The 27,339-nt window shown below is 37.1% G+C and overlaps 3 long non-coding RNA genes across 3 annotated transcripts; all 3 read right to left on the bottom strand.

Moving 5' to 3' along the window:
- Positions 1-1,977: 1,977 nt before the first annotated feature.
- On the bottom strand, positions 1,978-2,751 carry LOC108809334 (uncharacterized). The gene is made up of 3 exons (XR_001942819.2): positions 2,593-2,751; positions 2,354-2,468; positions 1,978-2,267 (listed from the first exon to the last, which is right to left on the bottom strand). It is a non-coding gene; the product is annotated as an uncharacterized LOC108809334 (long non-coding RNA).
- Positions 2,752-3,778: 1,027 nt separating this feature from the next.
- On the bottom strand, positions 3,779-4,912 carry LOC108810316 (uncharacterized). The gene is made up of 2 exons (XR_008937242.1): positions 4,547-4,912; positions 3,779-4,095 (listed from the first exon to the last, which is right to left on the bottom strand). It is a non-coding gene; the product is annotated as an uncharacterized LOC108810316 (long non-coding RNA).
- A 12,037-nt stretch (positions 4,913-16,949) lies between these two features.
- On the bottom strand, positions 16,950-18,641 carry LOC130498431 (uncharacterized). Its single transcript, XR_008937325.1, has 2 exons — positions 18,307-18,641; positions 16,950-17,373 (listed from the first exon to the last, which is right to left on the bottom strand). It is a non-coding gene; the product is annotated as an uncharacterized LOC130498431 (long non-coding RNA).
- Positions 18,642-27,339: the final 8,698 nt, after the last annotated feature.

Below are 27,339 nucleotides of genomic sequence, written 5' to 3'. Positions count from 1 at the left end.
CCCTCTGATAGATATGTGATTTGATAAGAGGGTAGAGATTGAGAGAGTTTTCTCTCTCTACGAGAAGAGAGAGAGTTTTTTTGCGTGATACTGTAACATTTTTGCCTTTTGGGCTTTAATCGAATAAAATCAAAGGTTGACAAAAAAAAACAACGCAAAAATATAATAAAGCACAATATATTCTCCCAGTGTGATAGAAGATAACCGTAATGAAACTCGAACTCAAGACCCCAAAGAGAACTTGAAGTTCTCAACCACTACACCAAAGAAATGTTTCCGTAATTAGTGCCCCAAAATAGTAGATAACATTTAACGTCTAAATTCCTTGCTCTATGACTTTTAGCCTAGGACCGGCTATGAGTAGATTGTGTATTTATAATAATGAAAAATGTAAAATATGTGTTCTTGCAAAAGTAGATCACTGCAAGACGTAGAATGCATACTCCATTTACGGTATAAACAATTTAAAAGATAGAAGACATTTTCTATTTTACGGTTAGAAGTAGAATGTATGTTATAGAAATTGTAGAATAAACTACCTCATGTTTTCAAAAATTAGCAAACTTTGTAAAATTAATTTTGAACCAATAAAGTGAACCAATGCAAGCAAAATGGAATTATCCTTCCACAAATGTATTTTTAAGTTAAAAAGAAAATATATCTTTGTCAGAAAACCTCAAAAAAACTGTCAGCAAACCTCAAAACCATGTTGATGTTGATTGAAAAAAAAAAAAAAAACCATATTGATTGCAAAGTATAAAAAAATCCACACCACTACCTTTCCCATTATTTATTGACAAATGATGCCGCAACTGACTATTATCAAAGTTAAAAGGACCATTCAAAAGAATCTCCTATCTATTACACTACTAAAAGGGCAATACGAAGCTCTATGAGAGTGTCCACGTCACCCTTAAAAATCAGCCAATTATGTTCTATAACGTCAGATATTGTTATTGTGTTTGTGGGCTTCGATTTTTAATTCAGCATGTTTAACATTTTGGCCTGTTGAACATAGACCCATCATTTAGGCCTCTTGACTCTGTCTACTCTAATTTCGTGCTCGAAATCGCCGAACCCTAATTTCCATTTCAAAATCGACTCTCTCCTTTCGATTTTCTCATCTTCTATTCCTCTTCTCTCCATATCCGTTTCGTAGATCAGACGAATCACCTCTCCTCTAATATGTGGTCTGGCGTGGGCCTGCCCCGCGGAGCGACTTCACACCAGACACACTACTTTCTACGTCTGGATAAGTATTAAATTTTTGTGCTAACCGGTTTTTCCGCACATTTGCTCCCTGCATATCAGCCGTCAGCATCTGATTACAGTACTTTGCAGTGTACGTCATGCCCCCTGCGTGTATTTAGCTCGTAGCGTCTTTAACGCAGGGTTTGGGTAGCACTAGTACGGTAGTCCCCACGTAACTTTTGGTCTTATATCCTTTACGCAGGCACTACAACAAATATGACCATTGATAGCAGACGATTAGCGCTATGTTATTATTATTATAGCATTTTTATAAATGCTATTACAGCCAACGCTATAATAGGGTGATAGGATATGATAGCATTTTTACCAGACGCTATAATAAGGTAACATATAATAGCGTATTATTAATGTTATTTTATATTTATTAATAACACATGAACCGTGCTATATTAAACTTTATAGCAGTAGATGTACGTTGCTATAAATAATTCATTTGTAGCTATATTTCTTTGTTATGATTCATGTTATACTAGCTTATTCTTGGTGTCATTATTTTATATTTAGTAGCACTAATATTGAGCTGTGTATATCTGGTTGTAACTTATTCATATAAAAATATTAATTAAATTATTAATTAGTATATTTTAATCCAAATTAAAATTAAAAATCAAAATTGATTTTTTATATAATTGATAATTGGTTTTAAAATGTTAATATATTATTTAAAAACTTGTTTACAAATGCCGGTTTAATAATTAAACCCGGTTTAGAAATAGCTGCGGTGAGATCTTATAAATTGAATTTTGGTTTACATGATATACAGTTACAAAATGGTTTACAATTACAAATTGGTTTACTAATTAACCCTAAATAAACCTAATACATCCACTAAACTAAATTCTTTCAGTCACCGCCGCAGTTAGCACACCAACATCGCATCTCCACCGCACGACAACCATGCCACCACCGGCTTGCACCACCGTCTTGCACCACGCTTGACCAGAGACGCTGCTTTGTCACATTATTGCTTCACTTTTCCTTGGTCCTTAATAGATCTGTAAACAAAACAAAAATCAATCATAAATATATAAGAAGTGACGAGAACAAGAGAGCAGATAAGAGTAAGGTTAAGTTAATTGACCTGTGGTGGTGGTGAGGAGGTGAAACCAATACAGAGCTTGACCAGAGACGAGTCTGCCGCGTCGGTGCTGAGATTACAACCATAAAGCTTCTCCATCCTCCTCCGCTTTATTTAACTAAGAACACAAAAACAAAACCAGAATCAGGATATTAAGAGAGAGCGAGAGACAGAGTGTGCGAGAGAGAGAGAGGTGACCAGTACAAGATCAGAACTTTCCCCATATAAATAAAAACACATACACAAAGAGATTGGAGACGAAGACGAGGTCTGTAGTGGCAAGGTTTAGTTGGGATGAAGAAAGAGATCAGAGTGACAAGATCTGTGAGATTGGGAAGAATGAAAAGATGAAGTCTGTGAGATTAAGAAAAAAAAGTTGAAACAAAAGAGAAGAGAAAGAGACGGCGAAAAAAAAATGCGATAAGAGATTAGAGAAACAAGATCTTGACCATTAGATTTAGGTTAATCAACGGCTGAGGTTAAAAGGCTCTGATCTTCGTCCTTGTATGCTATTGGTCAATTTGTTTTAACCAAAAGATTTATTTGTAGCCATTCGATTATACTCAATCAATGGCTAAGATTGCCCAATTAGTTAAAATTGTTATTCCATATTTTAGTAATTGTAATTATATATTTTATTGATATATTTATATAAAGATTAAGGTTTTCATTTAAATTTTTTAAAATAATGATAAAAGATTGACAAAATGATTAGATTTCACTTCTTATAAAAAATATTTAACTTAGTAAAACCAATGATATAAGATTAAAATAATTAGTAAGTTTAGGGTTTGTAATGTAGTGTTTTGGGGTTAGATTTAAGATATAACATCAGACTTTGAGTTTATGTGTATATGTAATCAATATATTTTAGTTTTGATATAAAGATTATATATTTTTTTAGATTTATTTGAAATTTATAGTATATAGAATTTGAAGTGTTGTATGTGGTTTGAGGTTATGTTGGGGTTTAGGGTTTGAAATACACCAAACTTTATAACATCAAAGTGAACATATAAACTTCTAAACTATTATATATATATATATATATATATATATAATATTATATAAGTTTGAAAAATAAAATTTATGACTTTGTAGTAAGATTTGAATTTGTGGTTTAGGGTACTAAATTTAGGGTATAGATTTAAGATTTAGTGTCTGAATTTAGAATAAAATAATTAAATTTTGAGTTTAAATTCAAGATTAAAGTGATATCATGAGAAGATTGAAGTTTTAAATTTTATGTTTTGTTTTTTTTTCGATATTACAAAATACAAATAAAAAAGATATTTCCATAATGTTTGGAGTTAGAATTTGGAGTTTAGGGTGTAGATATAAACCCCTAAAATATTATATACACTCGTATTTTTTTTATCAACTTTAATTATCATTTTTTATCCTTTATTTTTTTATCAAGCATATAAATTAAAATACAAACTTTTGATGTACTAAAATATAACTAAAACACACACTGAATCCTATAATTTTACACTCAAACATATAATAAAATACAAACTCTAATTATCATTTTAAACCATAGATTACCATCTAAATTTTACACTCTAAACATATAATAAAATGGGAAACTCAACACTACCGGCTATAAAACTCATCAACTCCAGTGTGCACCTTCTGAAAAGCTTGAATTTCTCTAATAGTCATACATTATCATGACTTTGTATCAGACCTCATTTAGATCTTCTTCTGACCATCCAAGCATTTCCCACAACGCCATATCTGTTCTGCAAGAAGAAGAAACCCACCAAACTTCAGTGTCAACAAAATAAAACAAACTCAAAACTCTAGAATAATCAGGCAAAGTCACAGATCAGAGCAAGACCAAATAAGATCTCACCGCAGCTATCAAACTGCAGTTTCAATACAGTGACAGCACAACGCGATTCAGCCACAAGACAAGCTCTGTTCTTAACTAGTAGTTCAATATGTTTCATACATATATACTAAGATAGTAAAAAAAAGCTCACACGGGGTTAGGGACCGACAAAAACTACCAAAAGTTCTCAGAAACTCTATGAAAACTTTTCTTTGTATAGCTGTTCTCTTACATCAAGAGAAGCTTTGCCGTGGGTTCACTTCTGTCAAAACACCAACTTTCAGTTTTTAAAATGGGATTGAGTGATAGTGAAAATCAAAACCTAACTAATGAGAACAATGAGCAGAGCAAGAAACTACCTAATCAGTAGACTTTAATCTATCGATGGGATGCCCACTTTCAGTTTTTAAAATGGGATTGAAATCGACGGAGAACTCGAGGAGGGATGGATCACGGTGAGGCTGAATCGGAGGAGATGAGGGCCGAATCGGGTTGATTAGAGGATGAATCGGATGAGATGAGGGCTGAATCGGAGGTGAGCTTCTTGAGATCGGTGGTGAGCGAAGAGAAAGAGAGTGAGGAGACGAAGACCGAAGAAGAAGGGGAAAGAAGAATTTTTTTTTTAATGCTATTGAAAGTATTGGTTTGGCTAAGTAGGCCGCGAAAACCATTATTTTAGTCTAAGTGTTGGCGCTAATTGTAAAAACGTGTCGGATTAGTGAGTTTTTAATTATCTTTTACTGATTTTTGGGAATAGCATAATTTTAATGCTATGGTTTTATAACCCAGACTTCCAACTACCTTTTAATAGCAGTTACGAAAAATATGCTATTATAATCTGCTATGAAAAGCCATATTTGTTGTAGTGAGGGCCCGAGGTACAGACAATGTAATAGGGTTGATCAGACCTGTTCCTTATATGTCGTACACCCATGTGAGTAGTCTCACTAATATATAGGGTTTGCTAAGATCTAAGGGCATCGTTATCGGTTTGTACCGTCCTTAAAGTTTTTCTTTTCTTCTTTCTTTTTCTTTTCTGATTTTTCTGAAAAAAAAATATAAAAAATAGAGAGTCAATGGCGGGCCGCCACGCGTCTGTGGGGCCCGCAAACAGTCACAAAACATAACAAGGACGTTTCTTATTGTGGGACGTTTCTGATTGTTTTTTAGCTTTGGTGGTCCCTCTTGTGGTCCTCCACCCTAAGGACTCACTAAGAAGCCCCGATAATTATGCTCTAAGGTCTCTTAGGGCCTGACCTAGCTAGTATGCCCCTTTAAGTACATTGGAGTTCCTCTAACCCCTTTAGCCGTAACTAATAATGTATTTTATAAGCTTAGTCTGGAGACGTTATCGCATACATAGGAGTAGGAAACCAGTGTACTTAAATATATCATAATAATAGTAGTAGTATATAAAGCTTGATCCGGGGACCTTACTTTAGAAGTGATAGAATTTGAGGTGCAAGGCGTTCCAGCAGTCGGGTTGGACCTTACCGTGTAGTCTTCCAGCTTATAGGCTCCTGCCCCACTGATAGCCTAGGGGTTTAGACCTCGTCGAATCAGTTCCTTATCTTTGGAATGAAAGGATGCCTAGGTAGACATGCAGATCCGTAGGAAGGGATGGACCCTTGGAAGGATTGGAACCTTGTAAGGGTCGGACCCTTGTAAGGGTTGACCCCTTGGAAGGATATCAATGTTTAGGACCTGGATCCTGTTAGTAAACTGACTGAGCCCTGAAATAATTAAAGAAGCGTTAGACCTTATAATCCATTATTAAAAACCTGAGTTTTAGTTTTGGAAAGAATGATCCTTGCTTAGAACCCTAGAGTTCTAGCTTGGTTTGAACCCTAGGGTTCTTGAGCCCTAGAACCCGGAAGTTCTTAAGGCCTTGAACCCTGAGGTTCCTTATCTAGGCCCGAAGGCCGTTTTATTGAACCTGAAGGTTTGCTCATTGAACCCTGAGGTTTCTGAGTCTTGGGGTTTAATCTTTAAATCTTGGGACCGTGATTAAACCTGATGGATACCTCGAACCCGGAGGTTGATGCCTTTCGACCCTAAGGTCCTTGGCAAACCCGAAGGTTGGTATTTGGATTCAAAGATTCTTGAACCCTAAGGTTCTTATTAGATCTGAAGATCAGTTAGGCCCGAAGGTCCTTGATCAACCCTTAGGTGATCTTGAATCCGGAGATTCCTTACAGACCCGGAGGCTGTATTGAACACTGAGGCTCTTTTATAGACCCTGAGGCCGTACTGAACCCGGAGGTTGTTATATAGACCCTGAGGCCGTACTGAACCCGGAGGTTGTTATATATACCCTGAGGCGGTACTGAACCCGGAGGTTCGTCATAGACACTGAGGCCGTATGCGTTAAAGGAGGTTTGTGATCGTATTCTGCTCCCCATGGGGGAACCACTACCGATCTGTTATTGAGAATGTATAGGCCACTCTCGTGAATCTCAATGCTGCACTCTACCTTTCTGCAGAAAAGGTCACGCTCAAACTTACTGTGGTCTAGCGTGGGCCTGCCCCGCGGAGCGACTTCACACCAGACACACTACTTTATACGTCTGGATAAGTATTAAATTTTGGTGCTAACCGGTTTTTTCGCACATTTGCTCCATGCATATCAGCCGTCAGCATCTGATTACAGCACTTCGCAGTGTACGTCATGCCCCCTGCGTGTATTTAGCTCGTAGCGTCTTTAACGCAGGGTTTGGGTAGCACTAGTACGGTAGTCGCCACGTAACTTTTGGTCTTATAGCCTTTACGCAGGGCCCGAGGTACAGACAATGTAATAGGGTTGATCAGATATGTTCCTTATATGTCATACACCCATGTGAGTAGTCTCACTAGTATATAGGGTTTGCTAATATCTAAGGTCCCTTAGGGCCTGACCTAGCTAGTATGCCCCTTTAAGTACATTGGAGTTCCTATAACCCCTTTAGCCGTAACTAATAATGTATTTTATAAGATTAGTCCGGATACGTTATCGCATACATAGGAGTAGGAAACCAGTGTACTTAAATATATCATAATAATAGTAGTAGTATATAAAGCTTGATCCGGGGACCTTACTTTAGAAGTGATAGAATTTGAGGTGCAAGGCGTTCCAGCAGTCGGGTTGGACCTTACCGTCGCTGTCTTCCAGCTTATAGGCTCCTACTCCACTGATAGCCTAGGGGTTTAGACCTCGTCGAATCAGTTCCGTATCTTCGGAATGAAAGGATGCCTAGGTAGACATGCAGATTCGTAGGAAGGGATGGACCCTTGGAAGGATTGGAACCTTGTAAGGGTCGGACCCTTGTAAGGGTTGACCCCTTGGAAGGATATCAGTGTCTAGGACTTTGATCTTGTTAGTAAACTGACTGAGCCCTGAAATAATTAAAGAAGCGTTAGACCTTATAATCCATTATTAAAAACTTGAGTTTTAGTTTTGGAATAAAAGATCCTTGCTTAGAACCCTAGAGTTCTAGCTTGGTTTGAACCCTGGGGTTCTTGAGCCCTAGAACCCGGAAGTTCTTAAGACCTTGAACCCTGAGGTTCCTTACCTAGGCCCCAAGGCCGTTTTATTAAACCGAAGGTTTGCTCATTGAACCCTGAGGTTTCTGAGTGTTGGGGGTTTAATCTTTAAATCTTGGGACCGTGATTAAACCCGATGGATACCTCGAACCCGGAGGTTGATGCCTTTGGACCCTAAGGTCCTTGGAAAACCCGAAGGTTGGGATTTGGATTCAAAGATTCTTGAACCCTAAGGTTCTTATTAGATCTGAAGATCAGTTAGGCCCGAAGGTCTTTGATCAACCCTTAGGTGATCTTGAATCCGGAGATTCCTTACAGACCCGGAGGCTGTATTGAACCCTGAGGCTCTTTTATAGACCCTGAGGCCATACTGAACCCGGAGGTAGTTATATAGACCCTGAGGCCGTACTGAACCCGGAGGTTGTTAAATAGACCCTGAGGCCGTACTAAAACCGGAGGTTCGTCATAGACACTGAGGCCGTATGCGTTATGGGAGGTTTGTGATCGTATTCTGCTACCCATGGGGGAACCACTACCGATCTGTTATTGAGAAACCGCACTCTGCCACCCAGATGTATAGGCCACTCTCGTGAATCTCAATGCTGCACTCTACCTTTCTGCAGAAAAGGTCACGCTCAGACTTACTGTGGTCTGGCGTGGGCCTGCCCCGCGGAGCGACTTCACACCAGACACACTACTTTCTACGTCTGGATAAGTATTAAATTTTGGTGCTAACCGATTTTTTCGCACATTTGCTCCCTGCATATCAGCCGTCAGCATCTGATTACAGTACTTTGCAGTGTACGTCATGCCCCATGCGTGTATTTAGCTCGTAGCGTCTTTAACGCAGGGTTTGGGTAGCACTAGTACGGTAGTCCCCACGTATCTTTTGGTCTTATAGCCTTTACGCAGGGCCCGAGGTGCAGACAATGTAATAAGGTTGATCAGACCTATTCCTTATATGTCGTACACCAATGTGAGTAGTCTCACTAGTATATATAGGGTTTGCTAAGATCTAAGGTCCCTTAGGGCCTAACCTAGGTAGTATGCCCCTTTAAGTACATTGGAGTTCCTATAACCCCTTTAGCCGTAACTAATAATGTATTTTATAAGCTTAGTCCGGAGACGTTATCGCATACATAGGAGTAGGAAACTAGTGTACTTAAATATATCATAATAATATTAATAGTATATAAAGCTTGATCCGGGGACCTTACTTTAGAAGTGATAGAATTTGAGGTGCAAGGCGTCCCAGTAGTCGGGTTAGACCTTACCGTCGCTGTCTTCCAGCTTATAGGCTCATGCCCCTTGCACCTCTATTACCTTATAGGGACCCTCCCATCCAGGAGCGAGTTTTTCGGCTGATTTGTCCCTTGTGTGGTCACAGACTCGCCTTAGGACCCAGTCCCCTTTCTGGAAGGTTCTTGATCTGACCTTTTTGTTATAGCTCTTGGCTACTTTCAACTGGTAGGACGTGTTTCTAAGGCGGGCCGCCTCTCTTTTTTCGTCGAGTAGGTCTAGTTTAAGGGACATTAGCTCGTTGTTCTTTTCCTGGGAGAGGAATTCAGAGACAGTGGTCCTTACGTGCACCTCCGTGGGTATTACCGCTTCAGCACCATAGACAAGCGAGAAGGGAGTCTCCTGGGTGGCTGTCTTCGGAGTGGTCCGATAGGCCCAGAGTACTCCATGTAGCTCCTCTGCTCATCGCCCATGGGCGTCTTCTAGGCGTTTCTTGAGCATATTCACCACTATCTTGTTAGTGGATTCGGCCTGACCGTTTGACTGGGGATGTCGTGGTGCTGAATAGGAAAGTTTGATGTTCCAGTCCTTACAGAACTTTCGGAAGTTGTAGCTCGTGAACTGGGGTCCGTTGTTTGTGACGATCTCATGACGGGTTCCGAAGCGTGTGATCACGTGGGTCCATAGGAATTTTCTAATCTGGAGATCCGTTATCTTGGCTAGTGCTTCAGCTTCTACCCACTTTATGAAGTAATCGGTCACGACTAGGAGGAAGATCTTTTGCCCCGGTGCCATGAGAAATTTCCCTACGATGTCCATGCCCCATTTTCGGAAGGACCAAGGAGAGCTTAGAGACTTGAGGTTCTCCGGTGGAAGATTGGAGACTGGCGCGTGCTTCTGACATTTGCTACAGAGATAATAAAGATTTGATAAAGATTAGTCTATTTCATATACATACGGATTTTATTTATTTTGCATAAAGTTGTATAGAAGCATGCAAGCGGATTTCGATATGAAGAAACAATTGTTGTATATGAAAATTAGTGATATTACAGTTCTAAAAAATATGAAAACATTCGTTTAAAAGCGTTTAGGTTAATCCGGTTAGAGGGAGAATGTTTTACCTATTGATGAGTATGATATACATATTATGTACATATTTATGGGTACAAATCAACATAGTGTATACAGAACTTATTGACGTGAAAGAAGTCTTATAGCTCAGCATGCTTGTTGCATCTGCATATATGCAAGACCATGAGAATTGTTAATATTGATATACTGATATACTGATATACAGGCCGTACATGCAATCACGATGTCAAAGACCTGAATAACATTTTATCTATTTCGATTTGAACCAAAATTCCAAATATATGTAACTTTACGAAGCAAAGAAAATACTTATATGCAATATCTGTAAGAAACGAAGAAAATCACAAGATACTAATATTATTAAGAATGAATATCTGATCTGATCTGTTATATGAATACATATACATGTATGTAAAGACGTATATATATATATACAATTTATATAAATATTATATTGTATATAAGTTTTATTGTACTTTTTAATAAATTTATTAATTTATTTATTAGAATTTTAAAAAGTTTATTTTTGTAATAAAATGTTATTATTATTTTATCTTATTTTTGGAATTTATGATTTATTTACTAATTTTAATTTATTTTTGCGGATCGAATCGGATATACGGTCGAAAATCTAAAATTATCTGAATATCCGGAGCACCGAATATCCGTGTGGCTACAGATCGAATTGGATCAAATAATTGATTATTATAACAAAATGGATCGGATCAGAATATCTCCAAAAATCCAGATATCCGATTCATGGTCACCACTACATCTATATGTACAAACGGCTAAGTATAATTGTAACAATAACTAATGTATAACAGCATGACAATTATATTCTTTTTAGAAAAAGTTCAACATCAGTTTAATGTGAAGATCAGGGTATCTAGGAAGTGGAATAAATCTCATAGGAGTTTTGAGGAAGCAGCTATCTCACTTTCTATTCAGGTGATTAGCCTGTTCGGATATATGGCAATATCTTGATGACTCTAATCAAACCAGGATGAACCAACATGTGAGAAGCGTTATCTCGAACCATTAGTCAGTTTAGAATACCAAGAAGTGGAATAAATCTCATAGGAGTTTTGAGGAAGCAGCTATCCCACTTTCTATTAAAATGATTCAGATTAGCCTGTTTAGGTATATGGCAATATCTTCATGACTCTAATCAACCCAGGATGAACCAACATGTGAGAAGCTTTATCTGGAACCATATGTTTTCATCTTTCATATATTGTCAAAACTCTCAAGAATAATAATCAACAGCGACACCGGGGAATTTTGTGGGCTTATATTTGAACGATTAGAAAAAACAAATATATTCACACGTGATTACGAGATTCTGGTAATGCCACTCAAATTATTATTTGGAATTTAAATCAAGAAGGTGAGATCTATAAACTATAAAAGTAGTAATTTGTTAGACATTGTCAGCTTAGCATTGAAATGAAAACGTTTCACGGTTAACGGAAATATGATCTGACGGATCTAGAGAAAACTGTAAGTGTAAATTAAGTGATCAAAACAATTATATTCTATCATTGATTACCAATTCTCTTACATATATACTACCTTTTTAGTTAGACAGACATTTTTTTTTTTGAACTTTAGTTAGACAGACATATTTTGCGGACAAAATACACCTAATGAAAATGCATAATCAAGGCACCAGCCGCACCACATTACATTGATTAAACATGTTTTGACACATAAAACTAGGAGTGGGCAAGGATCGAATAGTACCATATTTTTTCGGTATTTGTGATTTACTTTGGATTTCAAGGATATCTGATTTTCCGATTTGATTTGCTTCGAAAAAATACGGATATCCGACTTTCCGGATATCCAACAAATTTTTGGATATTTTTGTGAATATCACAGATATTTACGGATACTTTATCCATCCTTTTTCGATACAAGTAAATCTACAAAAATATTATACAAATTTGTTTTTACTTCAAAGATATTTTGCACAATATAAAAGATAAACTAAAAATTAATGAAATTATGTGTTTTATAAATTTTAAAAAATTAATAAATCTTAGAAAAAATGTAGTTTTCTTGGTTTTATATTTTATAAATAATTTAATAAACAAAATTAATAAAATTATATGTTAAAATGATAATTATATAAGATTATACATTGAAAAATCATATTTAGTGATAGATATATATCTATATATACATAAGTCGGAGCGGATCGGATATCTGCCTCTAATTTTTTTAGCATTTGTGATTTGCTCCGCTTTCAACGAATATTAATTTTTAATATTTGTTTTGCTTCGAAGACTCACAGATATCTTGATTTTCGGATCGAATCAAAGCGAATAATAAATTGAGTCAAATGTAACGGATAAAATGTCCAGCTATGGATAAAACGACAAGTGAAATATAAAAAGAAGGGAAATTATTATATTTTATAGGTAGCTTTATGTCCTCTCCAGCTAGGACATTTTTTGGTTTTTTGCCAATTGTGGAAAGCGAAGAGACCGCAAGTGTGACATGGCCACGCTTACCACCATAACTTAGTACAACGTGGCGCATGATGGCCCAAACCTGAGCCAACCTCATGGGAATTGTGCGCAGCTCACGTTTTACACGTGGATGGAACAGTTCATGCACACTCTCACGTTGCCTCCCATGCGCCTTCTCGTACATTTGTCTATGTATACAATATCACATACATATGTTGTATATTCTCGGTACTGTAGCTTTTGGGACTGCTTTTAAAGCATAAAACCCTAAAGCTCGTGGTATAGTTTCTCTATTATGTTGGCTACTTTAATTGTAATAATTCACTAGACCTTGGCAGGGGTGTTGGATATTGGATTTAACTTGTGTTCAATGTAAATTCATGAATCACTGATTTTATAAAAGTCTCATTTATATCTTTATGTTGTGTAAAATATATATAAAGTATTATTTTATAATATAAATATTTGATAATATTTTTTATCTACATAATATTATATTTATAATTTTATAACTTGATGCAATTTGATGTAATTGTAATATTCATATATTAATCTTTTTGTTTATTTATTTAAAAATGATTTAATTTTGCAGTAGTTTTTATGAATTTTTTTTTTTTGATATTTTATTTTCTTGAAAATTGTATCGAAGCAAATTGAGATATACTATATATTATAATTTTGTGTTCTATTTTCAGCACAAAGAAATAACAATCTATTGTAAATAAATAATTTAAAATATTTGATTTTAAATGAAGTTGTAGAATCTGTAAATAATAAAGAAAGACAATGATTAAATATGCAAATAAAAAGAAATATTTGATCTACTATCCGTGTTTTCAAACAAATCTCATTTAATCTGCTAGTCAAGTTTCCAAACGGCATAATATGTAAATAAAAAATGAATTCAATGACTATAGGTATAAAATGAAAAAAATATTTAATCTACTATCCAAGTTTCCAAATAGATTTCATTTAATTTGTTATACTTGTTTCCAAACAACTCTAAAAGGTATTTCAATTTTAATGTTTTAATAATATAGATATAGAAAACTGAGTCAATGTTTTATTCAATTATAAATGGGACATTTTGTTTTATGTTTTCTTTATAACCGAAACATAGGATCTTTGATCAGTAATCAATTTGTCTAGTCCAACCAAAGAAAGCATTTGATAATATTTGTGACGGACGACCTAAAAACATAAATCATTTTATTTTGGGAGAATTGCTAAAAACAACCTAAATATTGAAGTCAAATACATTAGTGTACTCCAATTTCAGTCAAATGCAGAACCAACCTAAATGGAAGATGAAAATACCATTTAGTCCTTATGAACAAACAAAAAAACGGAGGGGTATTTACGTTTCTATCCTTTTGGAAGTCTACATGTAGAAGAAGGAAGTCTACATATTTTTAGACTTCCAGCGAAGTCTAATTTGTAGACTTGATGTGTAGTCTACACCAAAATTTTATATAATATTTTGTTTTAAAATTGTTTAAAAATAATTATTGTGATAGATTTTAACTAATCATTAATATAATGAATAGTATGAAGTAAATATATTAAAATTTTATATAACTGAACAATTTTAAAGAATATATACCAAAATTGGTAACCATATGTTAAACAATGTTCATAGTTTAGAAACAAAAGGTTGTAACATGTTATGTCTCTTAGTGGTAGATTTTTAGGGTTAGACTTTAGATTTTGATTTTTTTTTGTTTTATTGACTTAAATGTGCTTATTAATGTTTTGTAGTTTATATTTTGTGTAATTTTGATATTTGATACAGTAAAGGAAACTTTTTGATTATCAAACAAACTATTTAGGGTTTGAGATTTGTGGTTTAGGGTTTCGTAGATCTACAATAAAGTCTATAATGCTAGAGACGTCGTTTTCAGTCTACATTTTTAAATTTTGTTAACAAAAATTTATTATTTTAAATTAAATTGAGTTTTAAGAATAAAATGTGAAATCACATACTATAACTATTAAATAAAACATAAAAATAAAGTTCAGTAAATTTTATGTTAAAATTATTAAAACAATAATGAATTAACAACAATAATAAAATTATCATTGTAGACATTCAATAAGGTCTACTACGTTACAATAAAACCTACTCTTAATTTTTAATTTTAGTAGACTTCAAAAGAAGTCTACAATGTCGGCAATCTTTTAACCTAGTTACATTTATGTCTCCATATATAAATGAAATTTACACAATCTCTCTCTAAAATGGCTGCAAAACTCTCTCACTTCTCTCTAAAACTCTCTCCCTTCTCTCTAAACTCTCTCATTTCTCTCTAAAATCCTCTCATGTTTTTCTCACAAAGTTATGTTGTCATTTTAGGTATTATGATTCATGGTTTTCATATTCTCCTTTAAAAATGTAAGTTTTAGATCTATAGACTTTAAATGTGTATTTTTTATGTTATTTATTTCTCACATATCTTTTTGCAGGTATTACCATTGATGGTTTTCATCTCCTCCTCTAAAATATAAGTTTAGATCTATAGATTTTAAATGTGTATTTATAAGTTTATAATCAAATAAAGTTATAGATCAAACTCTGTGCATTTACTTTTATACTATTTTATCTGATAAATTTTATTTTAAATTATTTTCAGATTTAAAACTGTTTTTCATATTTCAAAATGTATAGATTTTTTTCAGATCTAAAAATTATCTGACAGTGTAGACTTTAAATGAAGTCTACTTATAAAGTTAACTAAACCACACATTTTAAGTAGACTTCACGGGAAGTCTACCAAAATATGACTTTAGTCTTTTTTCTTATGCTTTTTTAATATTTATCTTATTTTGCAGGTATTTTCTTCCATGGTTGTTATCTCCTCCTCCAAAAGATGTAAGAATTACATTTATAGATTTTAAATATTTATTTCTGTAATTATATTTAAATAAAGTTACATATTAAAACTCTATGTCTTTAGTTTATTACTATTTTCATATAAATTATATTTTCTAAAGATTTTAGATTTAAACTTATTTGATATTTTTTAATATATACATTTTTCAGATTTAGATTTTTTTCTATATGTTAGACTTCAAATGAAGTCTATCTAAAAGTCAGGGCTGGTAGACTTCACTTGAAGTCTAATAGCCTTGATTTTTAAGTAGATTTCATTAAAAACTCACTCAAATATTATTTTAATTTTATTTTATTTCTCATAAAATTATTTTATTTTGCAAATATTCTCTTCCAAAATTTTCAAATCATCTTCCTAAAAATGTAAGATTTACATTTATTCATTATAGATATATTTTGTGTTTATATTGAACTAAATTTATAGATTCATATTTTATATTTTTTCTTTGATAAAGGTTGACAAAAAAAATAGTTTTTGAAATATCTTTAGAAAAAAAAAATCAAATTTCTAAATGTACAATTTTGGATCTGAAAGTTTTCCGTTAGTGTAGACTTCAACTAAAGTCTACTGAACAATAAACTTTAAGTAGACTTAATTAAAAGTCTACTAAAATATGATTTATTTTTGTATCTTATTTTTTTCTCATAACTTTATCTTACTTTGCAGGTACTTTTTCCAAGATTTTATTTGAGGCATCAAGATTATGAAAAATCAAACACAGTCAAATAAATTCCTTTGTAATATTTTCTCACAATAAAATATTCATTTTTTAATAATTTTGGATGCATAATCAATAAAAATTGTATTCACTTTTAGTTTTGTTTCACTTGTATGATAGTATTAATTTGTTGTTAGATATTGATTTTTTACAAGAACTAATCAACCAAACAAGTGAAACCACCATGAGGTAAAACAATAACTAACACACATGTGAGTTGAAGAAAATCTAAACAAAAATTTCAAGAAATTTTAAGAGTAAAACTAATCACAAATTTTTGCAAAAAAATTCAAGTGTATAACTATAACACATTAACTTTTGAAATTCATCCAAAACCATTAAAATTTACTAACACACACTGTAATATAACTATATAGTAAAAATATATGATGATTAATACACAAATGAACTTCTGATAGAATTTATGACGTAGACTTCAAATGTAGTCTACATTCTTAAATTTGGAAAGACGTCTACACTTGTTATCTAACATATATCCAAACCAAAAATTTGTAGTGTACTTAGTTTTGACTTGATACACAAAGGCGTACAAAGTGTGTATTAGATAACTCAATCAAATTCTGCACTTTTCGATCATTCGTGACATGCATAAGTTCACCATGTGTATAACCATCATATATACAGAACATTCTCCCAACTCCAACAAAGAGCCTTTCTCCACTCATTCTCCGTATACTGCCGGTAATTGAGTCATTGTCTCCAAAAAAATACAAGTTTACATAATTAACGAATAAATATTTCATGTTTCATAAAACTATAAACGTAGACATACAAATATGTCTACAATTAACACCTAACAACATAGTAAAATCAAAAGTACTATAATTTCATAATTACAACTGTTTTTCTTTTTAAAATCACTCAAACCCATTAGGGTTAACTAACACACACTTTCAAACAAATGTCTTAGTTTGTAACATATTGTAACACACACTTTCAACGATTATTAAAGAAAACTTCAAACCCACGCTGCATATGTTTGAAAGAAAAAAAACATTGTTACCCAATAATCGTTGAAAGTGTGTGTTACAAATCACTCAACACACTTAACCAATATGTTTTTAGTCTAGATCATAATCTTCTTGTACCATTTGAAGAAGTTCAACATGTGTACAACCATCTTTCAAAGGGAACATTCTCCCTCTCTTTTTTTTATTGACCACAAACTCCCACAATGAGCCTTTCTCCACCCATTCTCCGTATACGGCCGGTAATTGAGTCATTTCCTGCAAAAGAATATAAATTTACGCAATTAGCGAATAAATATTAATGTAGACTTACAATTATGTCTACAGTTAACACCTAACAACATTGTGAAATCAAAAGTATTATAATTTCATAACTACAACAGTTTTTCTTTTCAAAATTACTCCAACCTATTAGGATTAACTAACACACACTTTCAAACAAAAAAATCTAGAATAAACTTTATGAATAATACATAAATTCAGTTTTAATTTTTTTTCCTACGTAGACTTTTCAATCAGTCTACGACAGTGTAGACGTTCGTGTCAGTCTACAACAATGTAACGTCCCTGTCAGTCTACTTTTTGGGTTAGTTTTTGCAATTGAAAATTTTACGGGTTACTTTTTTTATTTGACCAGAAACTCATCCAAGTTTTGACTTTATACATTTAGACTTCCGTTTTAGTCTACCACATTGAAAAGGTTAGTTTGACCAGAATTCACCCAAGTTTTGACTTTCGAAGGTAGATTTCATATGTAGTCTACATGTTTCGTAGACTTCGAATAAGGTCTAACTTCAAAACCCATAGGTTGGTTTTGCAATTGACCATTGTTTGACTTTCGAATGTAGATTTCATATGTAGTCTACAGATTTGTAGACTTCGCATAAGTTCTAACTTTAAAACCCATGAGTTGGTTTTGCATTTGACCAAAATAAATATGTAGACTTCAAGAACAGTCTATATTTTTTTGTGAAAAATGCGTAGACTGCATTGGAAGTCTACAATTTAAAAAATATTTATTTTATTTAAAAACATTTTAGTCAAATACAATACTAACCTATTCAACGAAGTCAATGTTTTGGTCAAATGCAAAACTGACCTTAAGTAGACTTCATTGGCAGACTACATTTCGTAGACTTCCTTTGAAGTCTACTTAAGAAAGTCAAAAGTTCGGTCAAATGTAAAACCAACCTCTTTTTCGTAGCCGTCTTGGTAGGTCTACGTAGATTTTTGTTTTTGTAGTCAAAGGTAAGGATGTAGACTGCTGGGGAAGTCTGCGTTCCAAAAAAAAGTTAAAAAAGTCAATTGCGAAACTGACTTGTTCGTTGACAAATAGACGGAATCGTACGTCTACACATTGGTGTAGACATATAAAGCAGTCTACCATCGCGACACAGACTGAAAAAGTGGTGAAAACCATGTAAACAGTTACCTTTTTCCGGTGTGAACCTCGATTCCGACCCTTTCAACCGTCCAAACTCATAAACCGAGCAAAAGGAAGCATCTTTGACGATTTACTAATGAAGAAACTCGAGAATGTGAAACTTGTGGGATGAAAATGAAAGTTGTGAGAGTTCTTTAGATAGAAATGTAGAGGAAATGAAAGATTTGTTGAGTTAGAGAAGAGAAAAAGTGGTTAAAATTGAGTTATTGAGCTTTTATGAGCTCAAACATGGTGGTTCAATGGTGGTTGCAAAATTGAAGATGATGGCATTGTTGTAAATAAGAAAAGATGCTTAGGGTGTAGTTGGTTTTTACTCATTTTCGATTTTTAAAAAAAAAAAAATAATGGCAGTTTTGTAAATATTTTGAAAACATATGGTTTGGAAAATTCATAGGTGAATAGTAATGAGAAAAAAAAAGGGTTGGTTTTGCATTTGACTTCAATTCTTAGGTCTATCCTGAAAAAAGCCCTTTATTTTTTGACTAATAAATCATTATCTTTTTGTAACACCTAAATGCCTCTTTTTAAAACTCAGATCTGGTACCACACCCTCTAACCGGCTAAGCTAAGAACGTTTTTCTTTGAACACCTAGCTAAGAACATTTGAGTATGTTTTCTGTTCATATTGACATTGATCCAGTTAAAGCTAATCAACTAAAACAAAATTTAGGAATTAGTTGTTCCCCCCCCCCCCCCCCACATATTTTAACCTCTCTCTGTGTAAGAAAAACACAATACTTACTTGTTTTTTGAAAAGGCTGTAAATGCAAAAGCAAATATTAGCGTATAGAAAAATTAAGTTTGCATTAACAGCATCCAAATGATATTTGATGAAATAGAGTTTTGTTTAAACATTATAAACATATTTTACCACGACATATTTTACCTTTGTTTGTAAATAATACATGTTCTTTTGTGTTTTGCACACGTTAAGAAAACATTTTAAAAATTGATCATAAATATATTGTTGTGTGTACTTTATTTTCATAAATATAAATCAATAGCATTTGAATAAGTACAACTATTTTTTTTTAAATTACGTTTTAATATTGTTAATGAATTAAAATACATAGAAAATATAAAACTTATAAACTTTGAAACAAGTTTTATTTTAAAACATTATATTTTTTAGAACAGATAAACTAATCTAGTGGTTTGTGTTAAAGATTTAGAAGAAGCTAAACAAGGGAAAATCCTTTTCGTGTAACTATAATATTAGTTAATTATTCTTATCTTACTTGAACCAACATAAGGAAAAGATACAGCACCACACAGTTTTGAAGTATGATAAGTGGTAAGAGTTAGTCACGACACAGAAATGATCTTATGATTTCTTCTCCAGCTAATATTAGAGATGTACTCTATCGAGGTTCGAATTAGACAGCAACCAAAGAAGAGAGGACAATATTAGCAGAACGAGACAAAACCGACAAGACACCAATGAGAAGCAGCGAAACTCCATTCAAAAATTACAGAAGAGAGGATAAGAACACGAAATCCATATAGTATATTGTTTTTTCACAGGAAAAAAATCCATATAGTATAGGAGCCAAAAAAAGAAATGTATCACTTTTTAAGATTTGTATACATTCCGAAAAGAATTTTTAAACTTTAAAACTGAAATTTAAATATGGAATTTTATCATTCAAAATCTCACATTCGTAATTTCATACTTTGTGGTCTTTACAGTTATATTTTTTAAACAAACTTTTGTTAAATCTTAAGCATTTGAAATATAGAAGGATAATTCTCAAAAACTGTACGAGAGAATAGAACATTAAAAACATAAAAGATAACAACAGAGAGAACTCTATGATAAAAACAACAATGAATTCAGCGTAAAAATTGAATGTGTCGAACAAGATTTATAGTAAGGGTCAATTTGCTTAATATTCATAGTAGCACCATATATGAAGAATATAGCCATGCATGAAAAGCTGTGTCAATTTGGTACAAAACTAGACAACGCTCTCCTTTCCAGCGAGTGAAAAAATAATTAACCCAACGATAGATATCATACTATACTATATTTGTCTAATATATAGTACAAAACAATTATTTTATAACACCAACCATTATGAAGATGATGAAAAAAATAAAAAGGTTGAAAAAGATGAAGGGTTTGTAGAGAGTACACTATACTCTAAACCTAAAATATATACCCTAAAGCAAAAACCGAAATCCAAACCATATACACTAAACCCTAAACTCAAACCATATACCCTAAACTCAAATCCTAAACCCAAACCATATACCCAAATACTAAACCCTAAACCCAAACCATATACCCTAAACCCAAATCCTAAACCCTGAACCCAAACCCTAAACCCAAATCATATACCCTAAACCCAAACCTTAAACCATAAACCATAAACCATAAACCCAAACTCTGAACCCTAAACCCAAACCATATACCCTAAACCCAAACCATATACCTTACACCCAAATCCTAATCCTAAACCATGAACCCTAAACCCAAACTTTTATCCATTTCGTGACTATGCTATACATATTATGGTATGGAATACTCGACACTCTCACAAACTTTGTATATATGAAATTCTCTAAATTTTTTTTAGAGAGAGATGATGAGTGGCGACAGTGTTGGAGAACAAAACAGTGTAACTGATCAAGTAATGAGTAAGAAGAATCAGAAGGCAAAGAAGGAGATATAAATTACAAAAGAAGGAAAAAAAAATTATCAGACTATACTGTAATTTAAAATAGTTTGGTTTAAAATTGCGATTATGAAATATTATATAATTTATAAAATATATGTTTGTTTTGAAATTTTTAAAACATATTATGTGTAGAAAAAAAGACTTGTTTTTATTATGTAAACAACAAAATTGTACAATTATTTTTATAGAAATTGAAACCAATTAAAAATTGAAAGGGAAACCATATTTATAAAAAAAAGAAAAAAAGAAAACTTCATTCAAGGGCAATATAGCAAATATTTCACAAATATCATAGCCTTTGCTTTGCTATGTACATATGCTTCATTTAAATCCTACAATGTATATGTGATCAAATTTCCCTTATAGTAATACCACAGACTTTGTTGGGGTCAAAATCGGTCAAGACGAAATCGATGTCCGAAAATTTCGGAAAAACATGAAAAATGTTAGAGCAACCTCGAGAGACTAATTGTTAATCGAGAAACCTCGGGAAAATATTAAGTTCGAGATTAATCATCTCGAAATCAACTGCTAGAAATATTTTCTACACAAGGAAAAACCTACGGAAAACTAAAAACGCAAAAAACACGCACACGCCGAAGGAACCGAGCAGCCAACTCCGGACGTGGCCGTGGCCGCCGGGCGGCTAGCCCCGTGCTGGCCGTGGCCGCCGGCGGCTAGCGCCCGTGCTGGCCGTGGCCGCCGGCGGCTAGCGCCCGTGCTGGCCGTGGCCGCCGGGCGGCTAGCCCCGTGCTGGCCGTGGCCGCCGGCGGCTAGCGCCCGTGCTGGCCGTGCCCGCCGGGCGGCTAGCCCCGTGCTGGCCGTGGCCGCCGGCGGTTAGCGCCCGTGCTGGCCGTGGCTGCCGGGCGGCTAGCCCCGTGCTGGCCGTGGCCGCCGGCGGCTAGCGCCCGTGCTGGCCGTGGCCGCCGGGCGGCTAGCCCCGTGCTGGCCGTGGTCGCCGGCGGCTAGCGCCCGTGCTGGCCGTGGTCGCCGGGCGGCTAGCCCCGTGATGGCTCGGGACATCGGACGGCTAGTCTTCGTGCGTAAGTTCTAGGCCTCCGGGTCGCCAGAAATCCGTGTTTTGTGACTTTCCGAGATCCCGCAAACAAAACTCCTTTTCCTGCTCCAAGATTCCAAAGAACCCGTAAGACGTCAACGGACAGGAAGACTTCGTATAAAATGGTGATGGTTATCTTAAAACACCATGTGCCTCAGCAATGGATCGAAGATCTTCCGAAAGACTCGACATCCACGTAGGAGCATTCTTTCAAAGAAATCGTAGAAAACAGCGGAAGACGAAAGACGGCCCGAAAGGGACCAAACCCGATCGAACAACCCGTTTACGATTTTCTAAAAGGATAGATACGACGGTTTACAATTATCTTCGCATGACAAGATAAATGTTAAACTTCCGAAAAGATAAATGTCAACTTTCCGAAAGGATAAATGTCAACTTTCCCGATAAACGCGAAAGCCGACGAAAATGGAAAAAGTCCAGCCCGCGGCGGACTCAGCCCATCAAGAATAGACCGTCATATGGGAGTATATAAGCAAAGCTAGGAGCAGAGGAAGGGGGATCCGAAATCAGAGAAAGAAACCACTCCAGAGCAACTTAGAACTTAGGCGTTTATTTCCTTTTTAGCGAGCTGCGACTCAACTAGGTTAGATCTAGGTTTTGAGACTAGCGACGATCGACAGCTCTTGCGGCCGAGATCTCGACCTGTTGTCCAACGCTCTCCGCAGATTCGGAAATAAATTCTTTCTTTTTGCTCTCTTTATTTTACGCATTTATTCCCAAACTAGACTCGTATTAACTTTGTCGTGCGTGGCCCAGCAGATAGCCGGGATCCTCGGGAAAACTAGGTCAACTTAGTTTTCCTACGTTTTAACTTAACTAAAATCGACAGTGCGAATTTCGGTTCCCACAGTTTGGCGCTAGAAGGAGGGGATTCACGGATTTATCTTTCTCGCAACTACGCACGCCCAGTTAAGCATGTCTGTTGACGCGGAAAAAGACAAGCAAACGCACGACGGATCAGCCGTCGATGCCAACGCTGAGAAGACTCCTGCCGGAAACGTATCGACGGTCACTGCCGAGGCAAACACCGCGATGCTGGACCAGGTGAAGGAACTGTTCGCCACCGCCCAGAAACGGTCGGAAGAACAAGAGAAACTAATGGCTTCACTCGCTAAACAGGTCAATACCTTAACAGCGAAAAGCAAACTCCCGCGCGGATCCACCAAGGTGAGGCGTGTCAGGAGGCTCGACTTCGGAACTTCCGAAGACCAAGAAAAGATGCCCGAGAAAATCCCCGGAACTCATCCCTGACGATACCACTCCGACGGGGCAGAAGAAAACGACGGGCAACCTTCCACCTCCCGCAAGGGACAACGAAGGAGACGACGTCGAAAGAATCAATCTGGATATCAGCGATCAATCGGACCCGTCCGACGAAGACGCCGACCTCCACCACAGAAGGACTCGAAGTCAGTCAGCTCGACTGGCGGCAGCCTTCGAAAAACCCATGACAGAAGAGGAAGAAGACCTCTACTGGTCAGAGCAAGAAAGGTTGGCTGAGGACCAGACTCGGGCCTATCGCAGCCAACGTAGACAAAGGAGCGCGAACGGCGCCAACGAAATCCACGATTTGCGCGAGTACATCGCCAAAACTGCAGCCGAGGTGAAAGCGGTAAAATCGCAGATTCACCACGCGACCAGCACTGCCCCCGAGATCGACCTGCTCCTCGAGGAATCGAGAAAAACTCCGTTCACCTCTCGAATCACGGACGCACGAGTCTCAGATCCTGGGAAAATAAAGCTTCCCACCTACGATGGAACCACAGATCCAAAGGCACATCTGCAGTCTTTCCAGATTGCGATGGCAAGGTCTAAACTTCCGGAGCGGGAAAAGGACATCGGCTGCTGTCTCCTATTCGTCGAGAACCTCAGAGGTGCTGCGCTCGAGTGGTTCTCACACTTGAAAAGAAACTCCATCGGAAGTTTCCGCCAGCTTGCTTCGGCTTTTCTGAAGCAATTCTCCATGTTCATGGACAGGGAAACTTCCGACGTAGACCTTTGGAGTCTAATTCAAAAGGAAGACGAACCGCTCCGCGACTACATAAGGAGGTTCAAACTCGTGATGTCCAGGGTAACAGGCCTCAGCGACAGAGTCGCCATCGACGCCCTGAGGAAAAACCTCTGGTACAAATCGAAATTCCGAAAGTGGATTTCTCTGGAAAGGCCACGCACCATCCAGGACACTCTCCACAAGGCAACGGATTTCATCATCATGGAAGAAGAGATGAAAATCCTAGCGCAAAAGCATGGACCGCCGAAAGCATCCGGCAAGAAGAAAACCTCTCGTAACGACAAGTACGTCCATCACGAAGGGGAAGACGTCCAAGGCGAGCATAACTACGCCGTCAATTCCGAACAAGGAAGGACCGCCGGAAACACTTGGACGCGGAACTCGTACAAGGACAATTCCAGCTGCGAGTTCCATCAGACGAGAGGTCACTCCACCGCCAACTGCAAAGTCCTCGGCGCTAGACTCATTATGAAGCTGCTTGACGGCAAACTAGCAACGGTCAAGAGCATGAAAGACCTGATCCTAGATTCTGACCGTCCGCCGAAGACCGACGGAGCCAATCCCGAGAATAACGCTCCTGGAACTCAATCGGGCGAAAAACGCGAACGGAGACAAGACGGCGAAGGAAACAACAACAACCGCCAAAGGATCAACATGGTCATCGGAGGATCGCATTTTTACCAGGACTCCGTTTCGTCAATCAAAGCCTACGGACGGAAGGCCGAGACAAGCCCCGGATGGTGTCCAGAGGACGACGTTCCCAATCACGCAATCACCTTCGAGGAACAGGATACGACCGGACTCGATAAACCCCACTACGATCCTCTGGTCATCGACTTGGTGATTCAGGATCTCGAAGTCGGCCGCATCCTCATCGACACAGGAAGCACGGTCAATATCATGTTCCGCGACACTCTGCAGAGGATGAACATACCCCTCGGAGAAGTCATCCCAGAACCAAGACCATTGACTGGATTCTCGGGCGTCACGTCCATGACCCTCGGAAAAATCAGACTCCCGGTCATGGCTAAAGAAGTCACAAAGATCGTCGAATTCGCGGTAGTGGATAACCCGGCTATCTATAACGCCATAATGGGAACTCCTTGGATAAACGCCATGAAGGCAGTCCCGTCCACTTACCACCTCGGCGTCAAGTTTCCAACACCAACTGGAACGGCGGTAATCTGGGGAAGCCAAAAACAGTCGCGACTCTGCTTCCTAGCCGAACATAAACTTCGCAGCAATCGGAACGCCCCAGTAGCTAACCCGAAGCGAACCAAGAAGAACCTGAGTATCTCCGAGAACTCAGCAAAAAAACAACTCGGATTTGTCCGAACAGGCCACGACTCAGGACAGCGGGAAAATCCTCGAGTCCATCGCCGAGAAAACGGATGACCTAACTCCAACGCGACCGCCGACTTAGCCGAAACAGTCAAGGCGCCGGAAATCGTGGAGTAGTAGCAACCGCGACAGGAACAGAACTACGAGATGGCTTGATCCTCGCAAGAGGTACGTAGGCAGCTCGTCGCAACCCGACGAGTTCAGCTATCCCCTCACCAAAAAGGGGGGGGGGAGATGGGAACAACATCCTTGTACTCCCGCAAAAAATACTTTTCACATGTACTCTACCTTATAAATTTTTCAATTCAAATGCTTACTCAACGCATAAACATTACGGAAAACGAAAATCATATCTTTGAGGAACGCGAGACGTCGTTAGTTCCCAAAAGTCTTGATTCTCCATTCTCCTCCAAACAGTCCATCCGCGACTCTAAAAACTCTACAAACAGTCCATCCGCGACTCTAAAAATCTATCGCTTCCGCGACTTTCGTTTCGATTGGCCCCGACGGAAAAACATAGAAACGTTTCACTCAATCAAATTCGTAGTCTGGCTTCTAACGAAGTCCTCTTGCATCCGACAAGGATATCATAGCGCGCTATACAAAAAATCCAAATTTTGGTTAGCTCTTCGTAAAGGAAGTAGCTCGACTCGTATCCAAACGAATCATATAAGCCGATAAGCACTTCGCAGATTCTAAAACGGTACGAGTCAGGTCGAAATCGCAAACAAGCAAAACGAAAGCCGATTTGTCATCGCACAGCTTCAGTCCGAAAGTAGACCTAGGTCTTGCCCTAAACCCGGCCTTGCTGGTATCTAAGACATCTCATAGGCATAAGTATCCAGAATACGAGATCCCAAAATTTGCCTCTTATCGCTTACAAACCTAACGTTCGCTACAAAGTAACCTACGGATCTAGCGACAAAAAAAAGAGATTGAATGCGAAGTGACTACACGTATTCAAACCCTCTACACTTGACGAAAGTATAAATCAAAACGCATAATTCATAAAAGCATTTATAACAGGGATTCAAAGCCACCAACGGCAATCCCGAGAAAACACAAAGTCACGCGACCTCCTAAGGGTCGCAACACATACCAAAACGGCCACACTTGGCCTATCACAAATTATAATCAAATGCATAACAGTCGGTTAGAGATATTCCGACGAAGAGTCGGGCTGGTCGACCTCTTCACCCCCGTCGCCTGCATTTGAACCCTCGCCTACATCCGCCATCTTCCGAGACTTGGATAGGATTCCACAGTTCTCGAATTCTCCCTTCGATCGGAGGAACAAAGGATTCGGCGTTGGCACATATTCTCATCGAGCCATCCATCGTGGCAAGTTCGCCGAAAGAGAGAAGTCCTCACGCTGCATCTTGTGAGAGTACCGACCGAACCACGACACTCGCGAAAATCGCCTACAAAGTCCTGAGCCTCTTTGTACGCTTCGAACTCGGTAGAAAAAATTTCGGCCCTTCGGTTCAGCTCGCGGCAGCTCTTCTCCGTCCGCTCCTTTCCGCACGAACGAGGGCTCGAGCCTGGACCTTGGCTTGCCGGCGATTTTGCTCCTCCACCTCCAACCGATACTTAGCAAATTCCCTTTCCGTTTCCTCCGCTTTGAAACGGGCCAGCCGGGCAGTGCGGAAACTCCCATCGATCGATGCAT

Source organism: Raphanus sativus, chromosome 8 (assembly GCF_000801105.2).
Source record: "Raphanus sativus cultivar WK10039 chromosome 8, ASM80110v3, whole genome shotgun sequence".
Lineage (NCBI taxonomy): Eukaryota > Viridiplantae > Streptophyta > Magnoliopsida > Brassicales > Brassicaceae > Raphanus > Raphanus sativus.
The sequence above is the reverse complement of the archived record's forward strand: the minus strand, read 5'-3'. Positions and strand labels throughout refer to the sequence as shown.